Source organism: Chelonoidis abingdonii, chromosome 2, assembly GCF_003597395.2.
Source record: "Chelonoidis abingdonii isolate Lonesome George chromosome 2, CheloAbing_2.0, whole genome shotgun sequence".
NCBI lineage: Eukaryota > Metazoa > Chordata > Testudines > Testudinidae > Chelonoidis > Chelonoidis abingdonii.
Genome location: NC_133770.1, coordinates 257022668 through 257045459, shown reverse-complemented (window position 1 = coordinate 257045459; position 22792 = coordinate 257022668). Strand labels below are relative to the sequence as shown.

The 22792-nt window shown below is 39.6% G+C and overlaps 1 long non-coding RNA gene across 1 annotated transcript; it reads left to right on the top strand.

Annotated features, from left to right (window-relative positions):
- The first annotated feature begins 15720 nt into the window (after positions 1-15720).
- Positions 15721-16672, top strand: LOC142046396 (uncharacterized). The gene is made up of 2 exons (XR_012655376.1): positions 15721-15902; positions 16461-16672. It is a non-coding gene; the product is annotated as an uncharacterized LOC142046396 (long non-coding RNA).
- The last annotated feature ends 6120 nt before the right edge of the window (positions 16673-22792 follow it).

Below are 22792 nucleotides of genomic sequence, written 5' to 3'. Positions count from 1 at the left end.
TCTATTGGGGAGGGAATCCTAAGTGAAGGAATAGAGGCAATAAGCATCAGAAACAATGCTGCCCTTCCCCAATAGATGATGTTATGATGCCTAAGTAAGGTTGGCAAGGGGCACAAAGAAAGCTTGGTGACCGTGAGGTGATAGCTATACGGAACCAAGGATGATAGGTGCAGTGTTCACTGATCACACAGTGCTAAAAGTGCTTGCAAGAGCTCTGCATGCTGTGCATAACAACAATTAATCGTGATTAAGCACTATTAAACAATAAATACCAATTTAAATTTATTAAATATTTTGGATATTTTTCTATGTTTTCATATTATAATTATTTGTATATTTTATTACAAATATTTGAACTGTAAAAATGATAAACAAAAGAAATAGTATTTTTCAATTCACCTCATACCAGTGCTGTAGAGCAATCTCTTTATTATGAAAGTGAAACTTACAAATGTAGATTTTTTTTTTGTTACTTAACTGCACTAAAAAACAAAAGAATGTAAAACTTCAGAGCCTATAAGTCCACACAGTCCTACTTGTTCAACCAATTGCTAAGACAAACAAGTTTGTTTACATTTACAGGAGATTAATGCTGTCCTCTTCTTATTTACAATGTTACCAGAAAGTGAGAACAGGCATTTGCAAGGCACTTATGTAGATGGCATTGCAAGGTATTGATATGCCAGATATGCTAAACATTCGTATGCCCCTTCATGCTTCAGCCACCATTCCAGAGGACATGCTTCCATGCTGATGACACTCGCTAAAACAATATGTGTTAATTAAATTTGTGCCTAAACTCCTTGGGGGAGAATTGTATGTCCCCTGCTCTGTTTTACTCATATGCTGCCATATATTTCATGTTATAGCAGTCTCAGATGATGACTCAGCACGTTGTTCATTTTAAGAACACTTTCACTGCAGATTTGACAAAACACAAAAAAGGTACCAATGTGAGATTTCTAAAGATAACTACAGCACTTGACCCAAGATTTTAAGAACCTGAAGTGCCTTTCAAAATCTGAGAGGGATAAGGTGTGAAGCACGCTTTCAGATGTCTTAAAAGAGCAACACTCCAATGCGGAAACTACAGAACCCGAACCACCAAACAAGAAAATCAACCTTCTACTGATGGCATCTGACTCAGATAATGAAAAGCAACATGCATCGGTCCACGCTGCTTTGGGTTGTTATCAAGCAGAACCCATTATCAGCATGGACACATGTCCCCTGGAATGATAGTTGTAGCATGAAGGAACATATGCCTGTTCAGTGCATCAGGCACATAAATATCTTGCGATGCTGGTTACAAGAGTGCCATGAGAACACCTGTTCTCACTTTCAGTTGACATTGTAAACAAGAAGTGGGCAGCATTATCTCCTGCAAATATAAACAAACTTGTTTGTCTGAACACTTGGCTGAACAAAAAGTAGGACTGAGTGGACTTGCAGCTCCTAACATTTTACATTGTTTTATTTTTGAATGCAGCTCTTTTTTAACCTGATTCTACATTTGTAGGTTCAACTTTCATGATAAAGAGATTGCACTGCAATACTTGTATTAGGTGAACTGAAAAATATTATTTCTTTTTCTTTTTGCAGTGCAAATACTTTTAATAAAAAATAAATATAAAGTGAGTACTATACACATTGTATTCAGTGTTGTAACTGAAATCAATATATTTGGAGATGTAGAAAACATCCAAAATATTTAAAGAAATGGTATTCTATTGTTAACAGTGCAATTAATTATGATTAAGTTTTTTAATCTTGCAATTAATCGTGATTGATTTTTTAAAATTGCTTGACAGCTCTAGTTTTAAGTTAAAATGCTTCCTCAGCCTGGGGAACACACAGGTGTTTTGGATGAAAGTTTGCTTTATAAATGCTGGGCTTGAACATTGTTATTCCTCTTTATTACTCTTTAGCTGTCACTTAACGAAAAATGATTCAACTATTGCTACTTTTCTGTAGTTTATAATGTATTATACAATTAAGCGGCAGACCTTAAAGACTAGAAATCTGCTCCAAACCTTTTCACTGTTTAAGAAAATGTCTTTCAAAGTGAAGTAGACAAAAGATATATTGAAACTTTTTACTACAGCACCATTCTTGATGTAAAGCCATGTGAATAAAAAAATCATGATAGTAAATGGCTGGTTATTGATTACTATAGTTTTGTAGTGAAGAGACCATAGTATACTGGCCTTATATTAAATCTCCAGCGGTGCGTTACAAGTGAGACTTATGTAGGGCTTTCCCACTATGGGGGCCTCCAAACTTTTGACACTGGTACTTTGATTAGGCCTCTAGTACTATGTATTGGCTTCAAAGGACCACAACTACTTTCAGATGAATTGTAGGGATTAGACACTGTAAGGACTACAGATCCCATGATGTAGTGTTCGGCACTCTCTGGGACACTTTGATCTTGGCTCTGTGATCATGTCTCAGGGCAGAAGTAGAAAGTCAGGGATCCTACCATAGGGGAAAACCACAAGTTCTATTTTTTAGGCATTTCACCATTTTGTTTGTAAGGAGTTGTTGTTTGTCCACCATGTTGGTAATCTTCTTCCTGAGACAGTTGGTGCCTTTTTCTCTGTAAGGTGGGAAAAAGCAAGGGTCACATGGCCTGTGTTCTGCCTACTAACAGGAGAGCATAAAAGACTACTGCACTTGAGAGGAGAGGCTGTCCTTCCTGGTGGCAGCGCAGTACATGTCCTAGCCAAGACTTTGAGCGATCTACAGAAGACCACAGAAGAAGATCTAAACTCCATAGTTCTAGCTGTCAGTTCCTGATTGATTCCTGTCTTCCCTGTATCCTGAATTCCTGTGTCCTCATCTTGCTGTCCTGATGTATTCCATCCTTGATGTCCTCTATCATGGGTCCATTCCTCTGAACCTGGTGTAGTATGCTGTGTACCTCTGTACCTTATCTCTAGTAAATTCCCCTTTGTCCTCATGAGTTTGGGACCTTGACTTTTTGTCAGTTTGTTGCACCTGTATGCCCTTTGTGTGCTGTTTTGCTGAGGGTCCTATAAGTTACTGTTTCCTGTTTGAGTCACTGTTTAATAAACCAGTTTGCTTTATAGTTAATCCTGTCCTTAGTTTTCTCTCCGTTGATAGATGCGGTTTGAGGGAATGAGTCTGCTGAGTAGGGACTCTGAGGTGTGGAACTTAGAGCACATCCAGTTAACCATAGGCAAGATCTGAATTCCTGGTTAGCACTACAGGGACTGCAGTGACAGGCTGGGAGACTGAAGGATGGGGCATTGGCTAAGGGAAGCTGGAGGAGAGAGAAGGCTGAGAAAAAAATCAAGCATCTCAAAAAGAGTGTGAGGAATTTCATGGGAAGGGAGGCGAGGCCTCAAAAAAGTATCTGGTATTTTAAAACTGTGGGGTGCACAGTCTGGAAGGGCTTGAGTTTGTGCAATGTTAATGACGAATGTGCTTGTGTATGTTGTTTTTAAAGCCAAGCCTTGGTTGTAGTGAGTAGGGTTAAATTTACTTTAATGTTTATAATTCTCCACCATTAGCTGAACTGTTGCTATGCTATCTATTGATTTGTCACATTACAATAGGTATTCTAATTTATTCTATTGCATCATCATTGTATTTTGCTACATGACTTCTAAGTAAAGCTGTTCCTGGCTCATGTTTGTATATTTAATGCTTTTCATAGAGCAATAAGTATAAGTTGCCCTTATCTGCTGGGCCTATTGCATGGTTTAGGGTGCAGTTGTTCCTGGAAGCTATCAGTGTATCCTAATGGAGGTATACAGTGCATATCCATATGGAGGCACTGTCATCTATCATTCTTCTAATGAGTAGACAACTGCCGCAGATGGGTGGACAGAAGATTCCCACCTACCAAACACCACTGCTGGGACCTCCCCAGGATCTCTATTATCCTCAAGATATCAGGTGTCCAGATATAAGGTGAGCTCTTGCCTGTTCCTAGGTGATCCGAGAAGGAAGAGAGGGGTACACTTATAAAGATGGTGGAATATGCATAGTTGTGACAGGTAGAGTAGGGAAGGTGAAGGACTGATGGCAATAATACAAAATCATGAGTGGTGTGGAGAAAATGAATAAGAAAAAGTTATTTACTTGTTCCCATAATATAAGAACTAGGGGCCACCAAATGAAATTAATGGGCAGCAGGTTTAAAACAAATAAAAGGAAGTTCTTCACACAGCGCAAAGTCAACCTGTGGAACTCCTTGCCTGAGGAGGTTGTGAGGGCTAGGATTATAACAGGGTTTAAAAAAGAACTAGATAAATGCATGGAGGTTAAGTCCATTAATGGCTATTAGCCAGGATGGGTAAGGAATGGTGTCCCCAGCCTCTGTTTGTCAGAAGGTGGAGATGGATGGCAGGAGAGAGATCACTTGATCATTACCTGTTAGGTTCACTCTGTCTGGGTCACCTGGCATTGGCCGCTGTCAGTAGACAGGTTACTGGGCTGGAGGGACCTTTGGTCTGACCAGTATGGTTGTTCTTATGTTCTTATGTTCTTAATGCAGTTGTTCCCCTCTTCCCACAGATTTTCTGCAAAACAGAAGCCTGATTCTCCTTTTCCAACCCTTTTACACTAGAGTAACTCCAGGATTTCACAGGAGTTACTACTGAATCAGAGTAGTTTTGTGAAAGGGTGAACTAGGTCCAGACATTCCCTGCTGGAGGCCACGCAGCCGTGCCCCATACCCCACCACAAAAAAGGACAGAGGAGAGAATCCTCCAGTCAGGAAGGGGCTGCAGGGAGCAGCCAATCAAGGCCCAGAAGGCCAATATAAGAAGTGCTGCAGGGCTAGAGTAAGTTCAGTTCCTTGTTGGTACTGGAGAAATGTGGATGGTGTGTGGCTGGCTGAGGGAACTGCAGGACCTTGGACAGGGCAGTGCTGCTAGAAGCTGGGGAGAACGAAAAGAAGGTCTGGGCTGGTTGCTGGGACTCCATCATCACTAGGTCCTGAGGTAAGGGTGAAGATGATTCGAGCCATAGGGAAGTGGTCCAGGGAATTAGAGCAGTGATGCAGCTTAGATACAGGGGCACACTGGATGGCCTTTATCTACAGGGTCCCTGGGCTGCAACCTGTAGGAGTTGATGGGGCTGGGTCCCACCCCCATCTGCCACTGGGAAAGTGGCCTGGACTTTGAGTCATCCCAGAAGGGAAACTGAAGTGTAGTGGTCCAGTTGGACAGCTGGGGCTAGAAAGGCCCTGAGGGCAAAGACATTGTCTCCAGGGAGGAAGTCCTAGGGCATCACTCTATACTGGGGCAGGGACAGCTTGAGAGAGACATTACAAAGGGCACTGAATGAGGCCCCTGTTGGACTTGTATCTTGGAAGGGGTTTGCCTTGCTTTTATGACACAGACAGACTTTGTGTGTTAGTTGGCTGGGGGGCTGCATCACTGAAGACCCACTACAAACACACAGAGACAGAGAGTGAGTGTGCAGGCACATGCACTTGATCAAGGAGTGCTCGTGAGAGGTGAATGTGACCCCATTACAAGTGTAAAGTCAGGCTTTGTATATATTTCCTGTGTGCTGAGGGGAGAAATAGGGGTGAAGATCAGGTTGGATGGGGGCAAATGGGTGGAAAACAATGATGGATTATTTTGCCAAGCTATAGAAATGTATTTTTTTCCCTCTGGCCTACTTCCCTCTACAAAAACTATCTTGGCATGTTTTATTTTGAAGTAGGGCTTTGACTCAGACCCTGGTTTTGCACAGATGTAACTCGATTCTTATCAACCAGTTTACATAGGTATAGAGCTGGAATAGTTCAGTGGTGAATTATGTTCTAGACTTGTTACTTAATAAAATCTTCAACAAATAAAGAAGATTTCATACATACAAACTGCATTCTAGAACTACAACTTAAGCCCAATTTCTGGTTCCAGGAGATGGATAGGTGCAAGCCCAGGGCTGATGGGAGAAGTATTGTGCAGGGGTCCCAAGTTGTACGCTCACAAATTATGGCCAGGAGATGAATCGTGGGTGTTACTGTTACATCTCAAACTGGGCTTCTGCGGCGTTCACAATCTGTATTGAGCTGAGGATGAGCATGCCAGTGTTGGGTTAGAGGCTAGAGTTACAGTGTGCAAGTTTGAATACATTCCTCCCCTACCCCTATCTCATCTACCAGTGGCCCCTTCATAACTTCATGTGGTAAAATGATTGCGCTCCTGGTATAAGTTAGCTGTATGGGCAGTTGTTGTGTGGGCACCCCTTAGGCAAGCCAGAATTCCTCTGTGCCCATTTTGTGGAGAAAAAGTGAAAAGGGTGAAAATTTGCTCTTTGGGATCTAAGATTATTTTTTCTTTTTTAAACGATGAAGAACAAACATGGTATAACACATAAAATCACGTGCATCAAATATAACCACAGAAAGACCACTGCATAAAACACCACTCAATAAATAGTATTCTACTTTTGCCATGTTACTCAAATTCCCATGCAGTGGCTACAGGCAAAACATTATATATATCCCCAAGGAGACTGTGTGCTATGAACACAACAAAGATCTAATTATTTTTTCAAACTTTGTTACATAGTTCACCTAGCTTGATATTCCTGAACAACAAAGAAGGGGTTTGTTGTCATTTGAAGAACAATATGTATTGCTCCAGGCATGGGAAAGAAGAGCCCTGTTAGAAAAGTACTGCACTTATAATGGAAGTAGATTACTAAGTGGATAATTAATGGTGTTAAAGATACAGGATCTTCCCTCCTCATTGGGCTCATTCTCGCTCTGATGTAACTTATAGCCTTGAGGAAGTTTCTTTAGTTTAAAGGCTCTCCTTTGGGTACCTCTGGTCTTTCAGTAGTTTATTGGGTTGGTCATGGAGGTTCAAGGGGGTCAAACCAGAAGAATCCTCTCCAAAGGATTAAATGGACTTTAAAGGAACAAAGCAATTTTGAAGAGTTTTCACAGAGGTCGTCCTCAAGATTTTAATCTACAAAGGTTCTCCTGCCCCACTTTCCCAAGGGCTCTAGGATTCTTAATTCATACCATTCCCTCTTTCTGAAAGAGACAGAAACTGATCAAGTTAGACAATATAAATCAAAATTTACTATGCAACATGCCAAGAGAGTAGAAAGAGCATTTTAAAAAGCGTCTGTGCTTGGCTGATTACTCCTAATGGTAAAATCACCATAATTGTTAATATTGTTGACCAACATAGCAATCGTTCCCTAGTTTTATGAATAGCAGAGCTTCAATTTAATGGTATAATATTTTCCCACCGGAGTTTCCTTTAAAGCTATGCATACACTTAAAATCAGATTCTGGACTATTACGTTTTATTTAAAAAAATTAGCAAGGATGATAGTTTCACTAACATTTTAGCAAATCATTCCTGAGCCACGAAAAGTAAAGCAAGACAGAGATTTTCTGTGGGGCTTTTTCCACAGATAATTTGAGAGAATTATAGTACAGAATTATTTATAAGCACATAAATGTGAGCAACATGCATATTGAAGTCAAAATAACTTTCCCTTAGATTTTGAATCACTGAATCAATTAGTAAATATATAAACAAAAAGCAAGAGACATGCATTAGTGAATTCTTCATACTGCCAGACACAGAATAATATTCCTTTAATTCCTGATCCATAAGAAGAAATCCTCCAATTGATATATTAAATACACATATGAGAACAAGGGAGCACTTGTGAGCAGAATGCAACTTCACCTTGAAGTGCTTCAAAGTTATTCAGAGTAATCTAAACAGTAACTCAAAGTACAATCAAAGCAGTAAACGTTATAGCATTTCATAGCAGTGTGTAAATAATCAGACCAGAGCAGCGCATAATGCATTATGATCTCACACACTCTGTATCCACCTATCAACACACACACATACGTATTTTTATGTGCTGAGGTAATATATGCTGTGTATATCCCAAACCTATTTCAAAAACTGACTCCTGGATTGTTTTTTAATGTCTTACGTTTCAATATTTTCTTTTCAATAATAGCATTAAATATGAAATGTTACCAGTTAACACATGTTCCAATTCATAGTCAAATGTTTTGCTGGGAGGTTGGGGCAGTGGTGGTTCATTTATAGATTCATGGATTTTAGGGCTAGAAGGGACCTAGATCATCTAGTCTGACCTCATGCAAGACATGGGACATATAATTTCACCAAGTGCAGTATCATTTACAGAATGAGGTTGATTGTGTAGCTTAATACAAAAGTATAAAACATTATTAATTGATGGTAAAATATGTCCACAGATTTTCCTTTTAGGCTAACCAATATCTGTAATTAATGTATTGTATTTATTTCACAAAAGGGTTTTCTGAAATGTTTATATTTTGAGATTATTGGTGAAATAATAGTTTATTTTGGGTCAGAGTTAAGGTTGCTGTGTTGTGATGAAATATGCATTTTAATACTTCAGCAAACATATTATTCTATCACATGAACAGTGTAAAATCTATATAAGTAACTACTAATTTCTTCACTAACTATATTGCTGTTTAACAACTTTAAAAGGGTTTTTTAAAACAGTTTTTGTTGTTTTATAGAATTTTCCAGTTCAGATTTCTTTTTTACACTTTTCACCTTTTTAATTTTACTTTATGTAGATTAATGTAGACAGTTGTGAAAAAAAATACGTGCAGTGGGTCTCCAGATTATTAAAGTCAAGAAATTATTTATTCAATCTAAAAAAAATGTGATTAGTAATACTTCACAGCTATGCTATGCTTTTTCATCTGTAGATCTCACTGTTATCCCCATTTTAGAGTTGGCATGACTAAGAGATTTGAACTGATGTGTGTGGAGTGGTATGGATTATTGGATAAGATACTGATTGTTGATCCTTGGTTCTGCTACAAACTTCTTTTGGCAAATCACTTAAACTTCCTGTTTTTCAGTTACCTCATCTAGAAAATGGACTTATTTTCCTATAGTCAAGGGGGAATTTTGCTGTAGAATATAGCAGAAGATGTGCCTCTGCCATAACTTGTAGTTTTCTTTTACTTTTAAAAAATATCCCTGGCCTATTCTATGTCGCCATGGTTTTTCTCCATCACTGAGATACAGTAATGTTTAATTTTCAAATAACTTTTTAAACATTTTACTATTCCTGACCTTGAAAACTGCCCATTATACAAGCCACAAAGTGTATCTCTATTTCAAACATATAATGTAATTATATTGGGCAGACTGGTGGTCACATACAAAATAGTGCCAGAAAGTGACTATCATGAGTGTCTAGTGGGAGACATTAGATTCTTTGCAAAACTGTCAAAAGTACTTACTCAGACATAAAGTTCTGAAAATATTCTATTGAGACTTAATCTGAAAAATTTGAAAACCCAGGGAATTTTTCTTTTTGTTTGTTTCGTTTGAATTATAAAAGGGATTGAAATAACCTGCTGATGAGATTATGGTTTCAGTCTTAACTATAGAGATACTATTCCCTCTCAATTCCCTTGATCCTTTAGCTCGAAAAAAACAGTCCTCTACTACTTGTTGTAAAGGAAGATTTCTGTCAGCTGCTACTGTAGAAATATCCTTTTGTTTTTTCAAAGCCTTAGCCTACCAATAGAAGGAGATATGTTCACACACACATAAAGGGACAAATCATGGAGTCCAACCTTTTAGCTATTGCAGATTGAGGGTATGAAGTGCAAAGGTGACCATAAGTCATTTTGCTCTTCCCCAATTCTTGATGCAACTGGGTTGCTGGTAGGGTTGCCAAGTTCCTAATCAAACAAAACCAAAAACCTCTGCCCTCTCCCTCCCCCTACCCATTCTCTGAGGCCCCATCCCCACTCACTCCATCCCCCCCTCCACTCCTAACTCTTCCCCACCCTCACTCACTTTCACCGGGCTGGGGCTGGGGGTTGGGGTGCAGGAGGGGGTATGGTCTCTGGGCTGGGAGTGCAGGCTCTGGGGTGGAGCTGGGGACAAGGGGTTTGGGGTGTGGGGTGGGACTCTGGGCTGCAGCAGACGGTTGAGGTGTGGAGAGATGAGGGCTCCGGCTGGGGGTGGGGCCAGGGATGAGGGGTTTGGGATGCAGGAGCGGGCTCTGGGCTAGGCCAGGGGATTGGAATGTGAGGGGGGTGAGGGGTCTGGATGTGGGGGATGGGCAGGGATGAGGAGGTTAGGGTGCAGGAGGGGACTCTGGGCTGGGCCAGGGGGTGGGGTGTGTATGTGTGTGAGGATCAGGGCTCCTGCTGGGGCCAGGAATGAGGGGTTTGGGATCCAAGAGGGGGCTCCAAGCTGGGCCAGAGGGATAGGGTGAAGGAGGGAGTTCAGGGTCACGGTAGCACTTATCATGGCTCTGAGGAAGCAGCTGCCAGGTCCCTGCAGCCTCTAGGCACATGGGGAGCCAGGTGTCTCTGCGTGGTGCGTGCTGCCTTTGCGTCTGCAGGCACTGTCCCCCACATCTCCCATTGGTCGCAGTTCCTGGCCAATGAGAGCTGTGGAGCTGGTATTCGGGGTTGGGGCAGCACGTGAAGCCTCCCAGTCCCTGGCTGCCCCAGCCCTTAGGGCCGCAGGGGCCGCAGGGGCTGTATCCGCAAGCCAGGTGGAGCTAGAGCAGGCAGGGAGCCTGCCTTAGCCCTGGAACCCCATTGTGCCGCCAATCAGACTTTTAATGTCCCAGTAGTGCCAACTAGAGCCACCAGGGTCCCCTTTCAACCGGGCATTCCAGTCAAAAAATGAATGTCTGCCAACCCTAGTTTCCTGTCCTATTCACTGTCATAGACAATCACCTGTCAGGGATGGTCTAGCTAATACTTAATCCTGCCTTGAGCACAGGGTACTGAACTGTCTTGCGGGGACATTCCAGAAGCTAGAGATTAGCATCAGACCTGTCCTGCGTATACCATGTGTTTCCTGGGTTGGGGGCTGAGAGAAGGTAGTATAGAAGCTGCTAGAGTGGCTGTAAGCAACCAGAGGATTATCTTAAACCAGGGAAAGCCTCCAGAGGCTCTTTAAACTGGGTTTGTGGGAGCTTTTTCACTAGAGCACTGGCTTTCTGTGGCCTGATTTTGCTCCCATGGAGGAGGTCAGTGGCAAAAACTGCCATGAACATTAATGGAGACAGAGTTGGGTCCATACATCCCATTGAAATCAATAAGCCAAAACTTATCAACAACAAAAATTGTTAGTAAACTTTGATTTGTTGCAACCCATTTTCTTCAGCTGTAATCGCTGTATGTGATGTCAAAGATTTAACTGTATGGAAGGTTTGAAAACAGTATTTTTCAGTTGGGTGGAGACAAAGAAATATTGTACACAATCAATTTCAAAACAGGATGAACTTTTTAATGTGCTGTAATTTAACAACCACTTGACAAATTTTCTTTAAGCTTTGGTTTTGCTTTGGTTTCCAACCAAATCTGGCAATTTTGAGGCCAAACAGATTTTCCAAACCAAAGCTATAGGAGAACAAAATTGGAGCTTCATGATGGAGGTTATGCCCAGCCTTAACTATGGAGATGTGATAGCCTCTCCATACTGTATTAGTGATCTCGATTGGTTGGATTTAAATCTGAAATTATTGAAAGAGTTGAGCATTTTTATTCTTGTAATTCTTAGCACATTTAATCTGCACGTTACTTTTGAAATTGTGATGAAATCTCCGACCCTCAGGTCATTTGACCCACCTACCTCCCTAATGCCGTCACCATTTGTGCCTCTGAATGGAAGGCCAAACCTTCTCTGTGATCTGTACCATTTATAAAGGCAGTTGTTTTCACCTGTTCTGTTTTTGAGGGTAGAGCTTCATTTCCTTCATCACATGCATATACCTTTTGCCTAGTTTTTAATTGCCAGGACTAAACTCCAAATGAAAGAAGTGAACCAAAAGAACTGGAATATGCTGCTGAGTGACTCCAGAAATATACTAGGAAAGACATTTCAGACTAGGCCTAAATTTCCTTTCATAGGATCAAAGAGAAGTAGGAAAACCCAAGCCACCCGATAACACCTATTCAGCTACAGTGTCTTCTGAGCTGTGTCTGCACTAAGATTTTTTTGTAAGTTAAAATTTTCCATTCCCACTGGTAACAATGCTGGGAGCACTAGGGAAGACAGTACTGCAAGCAACTGCCAATATTTTAGGAACCAGATAGTTTATACCTACTATGTCGACATGATATGTGGTTAAAATGTTGGTAGCTACCAGTGCCTTATATACTCATGCTCCCTCCATTGCTACCAAAAGCTGCATTGGTGGTAGCACTGATGGGAATTTTCAGCAAAAACATTCTAGTGTAGACAATGTCTTGTAGTCCTTTGTCCTCAGTCTCTCAGGTTCAGCTCTTCTCAAAGGGGGTTGAGTGGGGTTGCACTCAGGCAGCTCGCCCATGCTGCTGCTATTTTTAGTGAGCTAGCTGGAGCAGAGCTAACCTGTGTTTGGTTACCCAGGCTGGGAGGCATGCTTTCTGCTGCAGTGTGGAATATCCTGTACCCATAGACTAATAGGCCCAGTAGCAGTAGATGTTTGTTCTCTAATGTGATCAGAAATACATATTAACTTTTGTTTAAGTCATTCTGTCTTGTCAAAGTCCTGACCAAAACACAGCAATTACTTATTAGCTTTTGTTAAACATCTCATCTCCACTTGATTAATCCCCTTTCCAAAATTATATTGATACCTTTGCATCCACTTAGATGAGTTTGTGATTCTTCCGTTCTACATCTTTATTAACTTTCAAAGGAGCTCATCCTTTGTCCACCTATTTAAATAGAACACTAAGCACTTCCAACCCTGAGTGACACTAAAACAAATCCTTAGCATATTTCTAATTAACCCTCTCTTTGTCAGACTAAAGACTTGCCTTTCACATCATTCTTGAAACTTAATTGGAATGCAGAGGAATTGTGCCTAAAGGGATGTCCTTTATACACAGCATAGTCAAATTGCAAAGGTCTGGGTTATAACATTTCAAAATATAAAAGCAGTGCATAATATTAATATTGGGCAGAGTGTCACAAAATGCTGACTAGTTATGCCTGCAATACCGCCGTGAGGAGGATCTTATTCACCCCTATTGGTACAGACTCGGAAACTCAGGCAAAGAAGTTAAGTTACATGCCCACAGAGAGCATGAAGGTCAGAGCCAGGATTAGAACTTGGCAGTTCCTGGCTACCATACCAACGCTCAGACAACTTTACCATACCTGTCTGTCATACATTTTTTTTTAAAGAAGTTAGAGGTATGGAGGGATTCTGAAGAAGCATTGCAGCTGAAAAGTATTCCCTCCTTTTTCAGAGCATTTATGTTATTGGTGGTATAATAAAACAAACCAGGAAACTGGAAACTAGATGGGAAACTGAAACAGAAATTAATCAGCTTGCCCAAGATTATACTGGAAGTCTGTGGCAGAGCCAAGAAATGAATCCAGATCTGAGTCCCACTCCACTGCCTTGTCCAAAAGCCCAGCCTTCCTACTTTAATTCTGAATTTATAATAGAATGCTAAAATTATAATAAAAAGGGTCTTTTATTTAACTTTTTGTTTCCCATAGTACTGGCTGGTGGTTCAAATGTGTCTGGTATCTTACCTTTTATCTTTCTTCAATTGGTTGGCATTTGGTTAGTGTTCAGCCTGCTGAACAATATGGAATTTTGTCTTTAAGAAGCTGAGGTGAGAACTGGGTCCAGTGTGAGTCTCTGGAGAGTAGTTGAGAGTAGGACTTGAAGTGTTAAGCACTTACCGAAGAGTATTTTAAAAAAATCAAGTCCATAACCTGAGTGACTATATCATTTTTCACACGATTGTTAGGTTACAATTTTTGTATGCTGCTGGAGAAAGCAGGTCCAGTAGGGAATTGACTGACTCTGTTAATAATCTACCTCCATTTAGGCCACTAGGTCAAAGTACCTGCCTGTTACTTTTTTAAAGAAAAGGAATGTAACAGAAAGCTAAAAATTGACTAATTTTTCTCCACATTCACCCCTCCTGTTAAAAATAATAAGAGAAATTGTTCTAGTATTATGGGTAATCTGGTTTGATACTCTGTTCCCACTCCTGTTCTGTTTCTGTCCCATGGTCAAAATAAAGTAGAAGATAAGACAGGAACGGAAGTGCTGCAAGTGCCAATGAGTAATAGCTTTCAGAAGTGTTTTTTCTTTGTAAACTGTGGGCCAAAGTACCTTAATTCAGCTATAGTGAGTGCAGAAAAGGGCTTGCTTTGGTCTCTTTTTTCGTGATCTCCATGTGAAGATGTGCTGCACAAAACATGAAGGTAGAGATTTTTTAAATGTGAACTTTTAAATGTGAAATTTGCAACGTTTTGGACTATAAATATTATCAGTGCAGAAGTTTCCCGTTTTTTCTAGCATTATAGGAGTGTAATGGGTCCATCAATAGGTCAGTGCCCCTTTAGTTTAAATAGCACATCTAGTGCTTGTCATGCAAATTTCAACCTTGATGTATAAACTAAAAAGTTATCAGCTGAACTAGAGTGCTGTGCAATATCTGATGTAACCATTCACCCTGTATTATTCAGAAACACGCATTTATTTAACAAAAACATATTGCTGTAAAGTTTTTGTGTTAAATTCATAAAGAGGAACAAACTGATAACTAATTTGCCACAGCTTGTAAAAATTATGTTTGGATTATTTAAAAAAAAAAACATAACTAGGTACATTGCTATTGAGCAGATCGGTTGGGTTTTATTTTGGAGCAAACTTGTCCAGATATATTACAAATGTGGTAGCTCAGTATTAACTGGGGAGCAGGAGGGAACAAGCAATAAAAGGAGCTGAATGCCCAGAGAGCACAGTTTGTTTTAGTTAAGCATGTGGTGTACTTAGCTAATAGAAATCAGTTACCTATCCTCCACTTTTTAAAGAGGATCGTTTCATTATACTGCTGTAGTGAATGTTTCCCATTTGCAAACAGATAAGAGATTTTGTATATGGTTCTATGGAGAAAGATATACTCATCAAATTGTAATGCTTCCAGTATTCCATTTCTACTATTTCTTTTGTTACCATGTAAAATAAAATGATTAAAATGCTCCTGAATCTGTGTATACAATTTCATTTTTGCAATATTCATTTCATCCTGCCAGAGAGAAATGCTGTTTAATTTGAATGTGATTGTGAATTTTGCAAAATGGGAATATAATAGCATTTTACTTAAACTTATGGCATCTTCTACTCTCATTGTGTGTTTCAGGAATAGTTTCTTCATAATTAAAGTGTCAGAAAACACATTTATAACAAGAATGATGAAATTCATTCAGAGCGATTTGCTGGAGAATAATAACTTTAAATTTCCTCCCCTCAAACAGGATCATTTAGTACTCTCCAATCAGTTGTCAATGGTTCTCTTATCATTTCCCCATCCCTGTTACTCTTGGAAATGAACTTCTTCTCTAACAGCATGTCTTAGGTCTGCATTTATTTTGAATTTTATATTTTATGGGTCATTTAATGGAGACTTTATTTGCCAGGCTTGTACATGAATTCTAAGTGTTTCAATAAATATTAAAGACTCTTAACCCCACCGAAGGCTTCAGAATAGATAGCATTCCAGACCTCCAACAGGGGCATGCCTGGAATCACAGGACTAAATTATCCTCTGTAGCCTGAGCTTTTCAATAATTTAGACTCCTTACAACCCCATTGAAGGGGATAGATTTGTATGGGGCATCAATATAGAATACCTGTGGTATAAGCCCTAATGATCCATAATGAAAACAGAACATACAATAAGTGGTGTGATGTCTATGCCCTGGATTCAGTGAATCACTTAATCATGTGCTGATGTGCTTTGCTGAATTGGGGCCAATGGGGTGGAAGGTGCATAAAGCACATGATGGTAAAGGGATTTTCTATTTCTGATAAATTTAAGTGAAAGTGCTGAATTCATAAAGGTTCAATTCCTGTCTTGCTTAAACTGTTGCAAATCCGAGGTAATGCACTGAAGTCAAGACAATTACATATGTCAAAAAGTAGTCTAACCAAAAGAATTTTTCACTTATAATTTTCATATCCCCTGGGAATGTGTAGTTATTAATGTTGAATAATATTTAAAATAATACCTTAATATACCAGAAAAAGTTGCATTTGATTATTTGTTAGTCTAACATTTCTTTCAACTATTTACCTCCTCCTTTCCATATGGGAATATATATAGAAAACACAAGGATTAAACTTTGGACTGTATTGTTGGATAAAAAAAAATAGTCATTATTTCTGCCTTTCATGGTGTGGCATTCAAATATTACAAGGATACCGGTGCTGTTACATTAAACATTATTTAACTAGAAAGTATTTAGATCAAGATAACTTGTGGGGAGTGACTTTATAATTAATACAATATAAATTATTACAAACATATGTTGTTTTTAGAATTAGCTGGTGACTCTATGCTAATGTGTTCCAAGTATTTGTTTGCCTCTGTAAAGATGGCTGATTTATACATCATGTTCCTTTTCTGTTTACCTTTCTACTGCATATTCACCATGCAGCTAATCCTGCAAAGTGCTGAGTCCCTTCTGTGAGGTGTGGAGCAGTCTTGATTCCCATTGAAGTCCATGGGAGCAGAGTGTGCCCTGGACCACCCAGGATTAGATCTGGCAAGAGAAGTAACCATAAACGGCATTGTAGCCAGTCTTAAGATTTTACCCAGGAAAGGTCAAACATAATTGTACAGTGCAAATAAAGCATTTTGAATAATTTATTCCTTTTAAAGTGTTTGTACCATCCATGCAGCTGCAGAGCCATAATGCTTTCATTAAAAATCACATCTGGATTGAATTAAAACAGGAGCCTTTTCCAGCCGGGGAGTGTTTGTCAGGTTGAAAGTTTTTCTCGTAGCTGCTGAAGCTTTTCCGAAAACTCAGGGCTAAGACAGAGCGCAGACCTTGTCACGAGCTGGTACCAAGGTTTAAGTACATTCCTACTACGTTATTCAGCGTCTGGCTCTAATTTGGAGATCCATCTCCCTTGTGTTCATTTTATTAACTTACATATGACTAGCTCTTTTGTTTAATATGGAAATGAAAAAAATAGAGGTTGGAACTGAGAAAAGTAGTCTGAAAATGTCTTTTTCCAAGTTTTTGCTCCTTAAGGTATTGAATGTTATTGCATAAAGGAAAATTTAGTTGATAAAGTATTAACATTGCTATTTTTTATGATAGGTTTAAATAAATATATATGCTTTTTGGAGAATGAGACGCTGCAGATGTCTGTGTCTGTCTCCTCTTTGGTTTGACCATCACTTTTCAAAAAGGACAGCAAACAGTTGTCTGTTAATGAGTCCTGTAATTGGAAAGGCTAGTGGAGTTGGGGTTCTAAAATGTCGGCAATTGTTTTTGCAATTCTAACGAGATGTTTGAGTTAAATAAGAGAGTGGCAACCATTGATTTCAGGCAATCCAGAAAGAAATGGACTGAACGGCCTTTGCAGTATTGAACGAAAGAAAAACTGCAATGGAATATACATTATTTATTATTTTTTGTGCTCCAGCACCTAAGAGCTTATGTTCAGAAGTCTAATCTTTCTAATTAGAGGGGCTAGAATATCTCCTGTATTTATTTGGAGTTTTATCCTATAAAAGAATATCCAAAGCCCTGATTGCTCTTGACAGTCATTCAAAAATATGCTGATAAGTAAACCATGAATTATCCCAGCGAGAACAAAATTCAATTAAGTATTCCCCTTCCTTGCTTCAGAGTCCCACACCACTGATACCCAGTCCTATCCTAACCATGAACATGCACATTCTTGTTTTCTCTAAGGCCAATAGCGTCAGACGGAAAGTTGTACCAGGATTCTTCGCAGGTCTTTGGCTGTGATGCTTCATGAGGAAAATATTTGTTTGAAGAGAATTATTTGGATATATTACAAACAGCGTTAAGAGCTTTCCTCCCCGGTGAGGGAAAAATATCTTAAGCTATCTCTGCCTTCATGAGAAGTGGTCTGTTTTCAGAATAAGCTTAGTACACTCCTGTGTAGTTAAAATATGCGCCTGGTTGCTCCTACAGCTCAATGGGGAAATCCTGGCTCCATTGAAGTTAATGACAAAACTTCCATTGGCTACAGTAGGACCAGAATTTCACCACAAGTAAAGGCAAACTTCCCACAGAGGTCAGTGAGTGATTTTTATTATTATTAATTATTATTATTTTTCCCTGTATAAAGGTTATTGTATCAGGTAAGGAGAAATCATCTACCCAGCACTCGCACTGGCAGATACTCCTTGTGTCTGCCCTTCCTTTTCTGTGTGGAGGGAAGGCTGATCAAAAACTAGTAATTGTATTTTGTGTGGGGGAAGGGGAATACTTTTTTTTGAAAAAATGCACGGTTTTTAATGAAACTTAGTTCTTTGACAATTATTTGAAATGATTTTCTTTAAACATTTTTGTTTTGGTGCAGTTCACCCCTCCCCCCACACTTCCTCTGACTTTAGTGTTATTTCCCCTCCTCCCACCGTGTCTTCTTCCTTTCTTCAGTACATGTCAGAGGAGTGAAGTAAAAATGTGGGTTTTTTCTCACTAAACCAAAATAAAATATTTTAAAAATATTTTGAAATATGAGAAATTTTGAACTCAACAAACTTTCCCCACTTTTTTTTTTTTTTGGTTTGGTTTGGTTTGGTCAAAAAAGTCATTTTGCACTGCAAAATCTTCAACCAGTTCTAGCTGCAGCATAGCTGAATCTGGCAGAGCTGAGCTCCTTGCTACCTCATTTGCAAAGGGAAACCACACCAATTCCACTACCCAGTAAAGTCCTTCAGTTGGGGAAGAAGAGCAGGATTTTCCCCTATGTTTCTTTTGAAGTGAGCATTCTCATTCTCTCTTTCTCTATCTCAAGGGTCGGCAACCTTTCAGAAGTGCTGTCCCAAGTCTTCATTTATTCATTTTAATTTAAGGTTTCACGTGCCAGTAATACATTTTAACGTTTTAGAAGGTCTCTTTCTATAAGTCTATAATATATAACTAAACTATTGTTGTATGTAAAGCAAATAAGGTTTTTAAAATGTTTAAGAAACTTAATTTAAAATTAAATTAAAATGCAGAGCCCCCTGGACCGGTGGCCAGGACCCGGGCAGTGTGAGTGCCACTAAAAATCAGCTTGTGTGCTGCCTTCGGCACGCGTGCCATAGGTTGCTTACCCCTGCTCTATCTAATCACCATTACAGTGTTTGCTGGTGTCAGAAATCTCAGATGTGGGAACTTTCTGAATTCCACTGTCTTAAGTCAATGCTAAATAGGCTGAAGGTTATTTATTAATTGATGGTGGTAGTGCAATATTTCTTCAAAGAAAAACCCGGGTTCCAGCATCATCACAAAGTGAGGGACTAAAGGATTGTGGAGTAGTTTCCTGCCATCAGAATACCTTCATCAGCTATAGCAAGGTGTGAGCTGAACATGGGGATGTGAAAGAGAAATAAAAATGCTGATAAATTTGGGTAAATAAGCTGATTTGTATGACTTGTTAGCAAGGAATTAACATGAAAGCATGGCTGTTAATTGCCTTATCTTAATGTTGATCAGTTTATTTTCCATTCCATTCCAATATATTTGGCCCCCTGAGATCTGACCCATTAAGACATGGGTATTTTTTACCTAATAAAGAAAGCTGGTTATTTGTATAGCAATTCCTTCTCTGTGACTCTTATCACACAATCCTAATGTGAGTGTCACTATAACCACTGCTCCACTAAGAAGGACGTGCAGGAGAGCCTCCTGGTCAGACGGTGTTTTCTCTTCATTACGAGGTATCCTTTATGGTTTCATTTAGTGACCTTGTCTCATTTTCTACTGAAAGTAGTTGCAAGGTGAATGTTTGTATTTCTAACAGTTTTAGTGGAATAATACTGGTTCTGTTTGCTGTTTTTATCACTACATGAGAATGGAAGTTTACACTGTTTGTGCTGTGCCTGTAAACTGTTGATTTGTGCATGATTTTTGCCTCCCATTCAGCCTGATGTTCCCTTCTGAATAAAAACCCAGGGAAAACACTAGGCCAAAAGTTTCACAAGGCTTACCTTGTGGTGTTCAAACCACAAAGAAAGAGGGGTCTTTCTTTTGTGTGGATTCACAAAAGGAAAAGCATGATGGCCTACAAAACTGAGTTTCATGGATCGCAAGGGAAATAGCACTTGATTCCATGGATACTGAGCCATCCTCAAAGTAACCTTCCTCACCAGCTGCTCTCTGTCCTCCCGGTCATAAACTCACATGGTCACATGACTCCCAAGAGTCCTGTGTTGCAGCTTGGTAATGGCAGATCCTTCAGTACTCTACATTTCTGAGAGTAATAGAAGTTGCAGAGGGAAGATTATGCTGCTAACATGACTGTCAAGGTTTCTTTCCCCACTTTTAACTTATGGGTACAAATGTGGGTACCTGCATGGACACTTCTAAGCTTAATTACTAGCTTAGATCTGGTATACACTGACACCACTCAGAATTTCAGTGTCTGGGCACTCTCTGTCCCCCCAAAACTTCGTTCCCTCCCTGGGTTACCTTGAGGGACTTACCAATTCCCTGGTGAACACAGATCGAAACCCCTTGGATCTTAAAACAAGGAGAAATTTACCGTCGCCCTCCTTTCCCCCTCCCAATCCCTGCTGAGTCCAGATCCAATCCCCTTGGATCTTAAAACGAGAATTTAACCATCCCCCCCCTTTCCCCCACCAATCCCTAGTGAGTCCAGATCCAATCCCCTTGGATCTTAAAACAAGGAAAAATCAATCAGGTTCTTAAAAGAAAGCTTTTAATTAAAAAAAAGAAAAGGTAAAAATTATCTCTGTAAAATTAGGATGGAAAATGCTTTACAGCGTAATCAGATTCCTATAGACCAGAGGGGACCCCCCCACCCCTAGCCTTAGGTTCAAAGTTACAGCAAACAGGTAAAATCCTTCCAGCAAAAAGAAACATTTACAAGTTGAGAAAACAAACTTAAGACTAACACGCCTTGTCTGGCTAATTTCTTACAAGTTTGAAACATGAGAGACTGATTCAGAAAGATTTGGAGAACCTGGATTGATGTCCCATCCCTCTCAGTCCCAAGAGTGAACAACGAACAACACAAAAAGCACAAACAAAGACTTCCCTTCACTAAGATTTGAAAGTATCTTGTCCCCCTATTGGTCTTCTGGTCAGGCGTCAGCCAGGTTTACTGAGCTTCTTAACCTTTTACAAGTAAAAGATACATTAACCCTTAATTATCTGTTTATAACAATGACTAATTCCCACAAGGATTTCAGGTTGGAAATCCATCGGATTCTGAGGATCTCTTCATACAGAAGAGAATGACTAAACTTTGTCTCTGCCTGGAGTTGCCCAGCACAAATTTCAAACCCATGGAGTTGCATCCATGCAGAATTCTGTAGCCTACCAGGATGGGGAGACGAGCCTGACGCACAGTCAGTGGGTAAAATTTCAAAAGTGTCTGTGTGATTTATGAGCCTACGTGCTACTTTTTCAAAAGTCACTTAAGCCCTTTGGCTCCTTAGTGTGTAAGCCACTCTTGACAATAGGACTTACGGTCCTAAGTCACATAGGTGCTTATCAAAATTTTACTCACTGTCCCATTTCCTTCAGATCTGGAGCATGAGAATGTGCCAGTTTACTTTGTAAAAGATTTCTCCTTAATTATGACTTTAAAAACCTTGTACACATAGGCTGTGTGGGGGTACATCTTTGCAACCTCCCTGACTTCAATTCTTGTTGGAAAAGGAAAGGGGTGGATACATTCTAAAAGGGATGGGTATGAGTTCTGTCACAGATGGATGCATGGCCTCTGGTGAAGTCAATAAGAACCACACATGCACATTCAAGGTGGATTTTTACTCTTAGTTTTTAATTCTTCCTTACAACCAGTGCTTGAATAATTAATATCTAATAACTTACTTTCTGTCCTCTCTCTGCATTTAGTACACACATTCATCTTTCTTGGCTCATGTTTTACCAAGAAAAACTGCATTCTCCCCAGTTGCCTCTCAATTCACGGTCTGATTACACCTGACCTTTTGGATCCATGCAGAGCTGGAGATAGTCAAGAGAGCCAGCACATTCCTTATACACTGTTCAAAGCTCTCATTTGAGGCTTGATGACTGTGCTAGATATGTGAGCACGTACCACAATATGCCTTGAAAAATCATCTAATGTGCTAATTTAGGTTTAGGACGTGATATCAAAGAAGATCGCTGGTCCTAGGCTTTCCCAAAGAGCTGATGCTCTCCCAGAGCCTGCCGCCGTGTCACAACTTTCATTTCCTTATAGATGAAAGCTATGCAATGTGACTGCATCTCTAAATGGAGCACAAATTTTAAATAGGTCTCCAGCTAGTGACTAGCATGTCCTTCCACCCATCTAGATCTGCAATATTACAGATGCATGCCTTGAATGCCAATATCATGGGTTAAAACTGTGGTTATCCCACAAAAACAATAAATGTTTTTTTTGTCTATGATATTTTGAGATGCTTCTTCAAAGAGTCCATACCCTTGACAATCTAAAGAATTTAAACTTTTGTCTGCACAGTAAAAGTTCACTCTTTCATAGTGAGAATATTACAAATTCAAAAGAGGCAGTAGATAGCTGGATTATTTATGAGATCTGAACTACCTGTTTAATAATGCATAAAATTCTAAATAAAGTTATAAAACATTAGCACATGCATGTTCATAAACTTCGAAACATTTCAGTGTTCATACAGTTAGTCATATTCAGGCATGGTGTATTGTCAGTTGATTGTAGAGGTGACTAATCCTCTAACTATATCTGTAGACTATACTTTAACATAGCTTTCTTATATGAATATAGCAGATTTGTTTCCTGCCCAAAT